Consider the following 5,791-nt stretch of genomic DNA (forward strand, 5'->3'; position numbering starts at 1 on the left):
ATATTTTAGACATTTTGGCGATAACTCTTTAGAACAAGAAATTTAATTTAAATAATAAAAATTGTAGATTATATTTAGTTATTAAAAATCAAAGCAGATTGATGACTGACAGGCCTGTCAGTATATGTTGTATGGTAATTGTGTGTATGAGTGTCTGTGTGTATATTTGTACACATATACATGCATATATATGTATAGTTATATGTTATCTATAAAACCATTAAATAAATTATATCATAATAAATTTCTATCATAATTCTTTACATAAGTTCTAATTATAAATTGCATATTCTTTTTATACACTTATTTTCTATATAAAAATGTCTAAGATCATCAAGCTGTCATTATTTTCCTTAGGACAAAACGCCTCTTAGTCTTTACATTTTAAACTAATTCGTAATAATTTGAGATGATGAATATGTTAATTTGCTTGACTGCATAACCACTTTACTATTTATATGTAGCAAAATATCATATTGTACATTTTAAATATATATAACAAAAATGAATAAACTAATTTATGATTCATGTTATTAGTCTTTAAAAATTTAATGAACAATTATGTGGTTACAAATTGCATTTTCCTTTGCAGATAAAGCCAAATTCTATTTTTTTTTAAAGAAATAAAGCAAACTGCCTTTGTATAGGTATTTCTTTTTCAAACATCTGTAGACATTTAACAGATTTTATAACCAGCTGGAGAGGTGGCTCATGCCTGTAATCCCAGCACTTTGGGACGCCAAGGCAGGTGGATCACTTTAGGTCAAGAGTTCAAGACCAGCCTGGCCAACTTGGTGAAACCCCATCTTTACTGAAAATACAAAAATTAGCTGGCATAGTGGCACAGGGCTGTAATCCCAGCTACTCGGGATGCTAAGGCAGAAGAATTGTTTGAATCCAGGAGGCAGAGTTTGCAGTGAGCCCAGATGTTGCCACTGTACTCCCACTTGGACAACAGAGCAAGACTCCATCTCCAAAAAAAATATATTAACAACAAATCCATTTTAAATTATATAGTACTACTTACATGTTAAATGTGTTGTACATGGAAGTCAATGCTTTAAAGATTTTTAAATATTTTAAATATGATGGTCAAACTTAAATAGAATTTGACTATATTGAATAATTTGCCCAAATGATTGTATATTTTGGATTTAAAATAAGTCTGCAACAAACTTTTATTTCAAAATACTAACATCTGTGTTTATCTAAACCAAAAAAGTAATAAATGTCTATTTCAAAAAAAAAAATTAAAATGTTCAGAATTGTAAAGTGGAAAATATAAGACATCCTTAATTTTAACCTTCTCTATATTAGTCAGTAATTTATAGTATATGTACTGTCTTAAGTTAAACATTAGTATTTGTAATAAAAGTTAAGTTCTGTGTGTGTGTGTGTGTGTGTACGTATGTCTTTGTGTCTCTGTGTGTATGTATGTGTGTGTGTCAGGAGGCTGAGGTGGGAGAGTAGCTTGAGCCCAGGAGTTTGAGTCTACAGTTACATGTTCACACTCCTGAGCTCCAGCCTGTGCCACAGAGTGAGACCATGTCTCAAAAAAATAAAAATAGAAAAAGGAAGCATTGCACGTGAGAATACATGAAACTCTTTTTGTGTTCATTAGCTACAGAATGTTTTATTGTTTGAAGTCCCTTAAAGTGAAATGTTAGTCTGCAAAAACTATATAGTATTAACTAAAAATACATAATTTAAAAACAAATGGACAAAGAGAAAATGTGTAAGGGCCAGTATAGCAGAGCATATTTGTTTAATGACTTTTTAACATAATATAATTGGCTGTTAGAAAAACTACAGCAAATACTCTTTTGAAATCACTATTATGCTCAAAATTATTAAAAGAACATCATATGGGTCTTAAAAACAACAACAACAAAAACAATATATAGACCAGGCATGGTGGCTCACACCTGTAATCCCAGCACTTTGGGAGACCCATGCGGGTGAATCACAAGGTCAGGAGTTCAAGACCAGCCTGGTCAATATGGTGAAACCCCATCTCTACTAAAACTAATTAAAAAATTAGCCATACATGGTAGTGTACCGCTGTAGTCCCAGCTATTCAGGAGGCTGAGGCAGGAGAATCCCTTGAACCAGGGGAGCAGAGGTTGCAGTGAGCTGAGATCTCACTGCTGCACTTCAGCCTGGTGAGAGAGTGAGAATCCATCTCATATATATATACACACACACGCACACACACACACACACACACATATATATATGCACACAACTGAAATTGATCAGGCTGCTCCCAGAATATATAAACTTATCATTCATAGGGTGTGCAGAGCAAATGCTAATGCCAGAGTGAAACAAAGAAAGGTGACGAGTCTATGAAATATTCCAAAGTTCCAACATGGAGCTAAACCTGAAAGGTCTTCTTTAAGTCAATATTCAATAAGAGGGAATGGTCAATTGCTTTCATGACATAGATGTTATTTATCTCTCACATAGCAGTCCATAGGCGAATGATCCAATATTGGTAGAGTTTCCCCTCTGTAAAATTATCCAGGTGCATAAAATGACAGATTGACATTAGTTCAGTCATACTAAGCTATGACTTCCATCACTAGGTTTACAGGTTAATACGATAGAAGCCGTTTCTGTCCAAATGATTGGTAAAGATGGTAAAAAGATTATCGGTTGTCATGTACTTCTGAACAAATTCAGGGTATTTGAATTGGCAATATGTATCAATATTTGAAACATGCATACATCTTTGGTACAATGATTCTGCTTCTAGAAATTATACCTATAGTGAAATTATACAGATATGTACAAATATGTGAACAGTAATGTGGCATAGCATTGCTTATATGATCCAACTATGTAATTTGTATTGTTTTTAATTGTATGTGTTGCTGGTCATTTAAAGTAGCCTTATTTTACAGACCTTAGTTAATAAATATAAAATAATACATAAGGAGAGATTTCTGAAATGTAATTTTAAGAAAATATTTTAAAATATTTAAAAGTGGAAAAGTTTATTTTATCTTCCTTTCCAGATATTAAAAATCCAGAATCCCCCAAATTAAAATGCATAATGTTGGTATTATGTATTTGTGTAAATTGATTGTGTATGTATATATGTATGCATATGTGTATAAATGTACATATACACACATATGTATATAACTAAATGAAGTTGCTAGAAATATGAACTAATGAAAATAATAGTGTTAGAGAAAGGGCATGGGCTTGGAGAAACATTTATCTCAATTTGAATCCCACTTCTACTATCTGCGAGATTTTCAACAAATTATTGATTTTCCCTCATTTTGAATTTCATTACTTGAAGAATCAGTGTAGTGAAGACTTTATTCGTGTAACCATGGATACTAGATGAGCCACTATTTGTAAAGTACTCAGTACAATGCTAAGAAGTAAGTGCTCAACAATGTTAGTTTTATTGCTGTTTTTGTTATTAACATTGTTGTTACTGACATATATATTTATGAAAGTGATCTCTGAAGTCATCTATGTCAATAACTGTACATGTACCGTTTTTAAAGAGGTTAACCAGACTCTGCTACAATATTTCCAGGGACAGGGACATTATATTGTAAAAGATCCCACTACCTGTAATTGTTATAACTGTATATAACTCTTGCTATACAAAATATACACCAGTATATGTGAGCAAAATTTATAATTTTAATATTGTAAATATATATCCAAGATTCTTGTGTTTTCCTAACAATTTATGAGTAATTCATACATTTAAGGTATTTTATGATTTAGAATAAATTCAAAGATAATTATAAAGGATAATTAGCATATAATAAATTAGATAGGACAATATGCAGTTATGGATTTCCTTTGAAAACTGATTTAAAAAAATATATTGAAGATGGAAGGTTCATACCTTGCAAAACACAAGGTTTATACTTAAGCCATTCTTTTAAAATAATGTTCAATATTTAGGAAATTGCAGAATTGTACCCTTTCATATTTCTATTATGATAGACCTATTTTGAAAATTAGATTTTGCTTATCAACATGTTAAATTTCATTTTGCTGAGAGAGGGGGATTAATGAGCTTGAAGCGTTAACTACCTAGGCATATGCAAGGAAAGCACCCATGTAGAGGAAGCCTTTGATTTCAGTTTTCTTAAACACAGATCACTTAGATTGCTTTCTTTTTGCACATAGCTAGAATATAATTAAAATAGATAATTAGAGAAAGTAATTACTGACTGCTTCTTTCAGTCCTCGTGCATTCATTAAGGATTATATATAAATCTAAATTAACCTGAAATGTACAGTAGTTGACAGCTTGAAAACTATCTTGAAGTATAACATTAAGAGCAGTCATTTTTTTCTCATAAATGTATGTGTTTAATTTGGGACTATGCACAGTACTATTAATTTGTATAATTTGGTTTTAAAATGAGGCAAAGTAGTGAATGCTGGACTGGCAGAAAAATCTAAATTTATATTTTATATTTATTTCAAATAGAAAAACAGAATTCTTTTCCTTATTCCATTTTACTTGTCTATAATTTTATATCCCCAATGTTTCGCTGAGTGATTATTATTTCTATAAGATAAACCGTATGCAAATAGATAGCTTTTCCAACTTAATTATCCTGTTCAAAATATGAGCTAAGGGCAATTGTTATTTTTTATTAAAAGCAAGGGAGAACCAAACAATATGAATTGTTACTGCATTACAGTCATTGGCATCTCCTACCAAGAGTACTCTCCAAACATGTTAATTGTATAGAATTCCAACCCAAATAAAGAATCATAGAAGAGTCCCTAGTGTTACTAGATATTAATATTTGCAATCCTGAGTAAATTAGATTATGATGTGAATGGAATGAATTTACAGACAAACCTTGTTATATTTCACTTCCTTTTATTGAACTTTGCAGATACTGTCTTTTTTCATAAATTGAAGATTTGTGGCACCCCTCCATCCAGCAAGTCTATTAGCAACATTTTTTCAACAGCATATGCTCACATTGTGTATCTTTGTCACATTTTGGTAATTATCACAATATTTCAAACCTAATATTTATTATTATTATATCTATCTTGGTGATCTATGATCAGTGATCTTTGATATTACTACTATAATTATTTTGGAGAACCCCAAACCGAATTTATAAAAAACAGCTAACTTAATTGATAGCTAATGTGTGTGTTCTGACTGCTCTACTGACCACCCTCTCTGGTCTTATCACTTTCTCTTAGGGTCTCTCTGTTCATTGAGATAAAACAATATTGAAATTTAGCCAATTTAGAGTCTCTAAGTATCCAAAAAGAAGGAAAAGCTGCATATTTCACAATGTAAATCAAAAGCTAAGAATGATTAAGTTAAATGAGGAAGACATGTCAAAAACCATGAAAGGTACAAATTAGATCTCTTGCACCAGTTAGCCAAGTTAGAAGTGCAAAGAAAAAGTTCCTAAAGGAAATTAAAAAGTACAACTCCAGTGAATACACAAATAATGAGCAAAACAGCTTTATTGCTGATATGAAGAAAGTTTGAGTGATCTGGGAAGACAATCAAACCAACCACAATATTCCCTTCAGACAAAGCCTACTTGAGAGTCAGTCTTAACTCTCTTGAATTCTAGGAAAGCCAAGAGAGATAAAGAAGCTACGAAAGAAAATTTGAAGCTAAAAGAAATTAGTTCATGAGTTTGAAGGAAAGAAGTTGTCTTCATAACATAAATGCTCAGGATGTAATAGCAAGTGCTGATGCAGCCAGTAATCCACAAGATCTAGCTAAGAAAATCAACGATGGGCGATACACTAAACAACTTTT

The sequence above is a fragment of the Aotus nancymaae genome, unplaced genomic scaffold (assembly GCF_030222135.1).
Source record: "Aotus nancymaae isolate 86718 unplaced genomic scaffold, 86718_ANA_hifiasm-v0.15.2.pri h1tg000022l_1, whole genome shotgun sequence".
Classification (NCBI taxonomy): Eukaryota; Metazoa; Chordata; class Mammalia; order Primates; family Aotidae; genus Aotus; species Aotus nancymaae.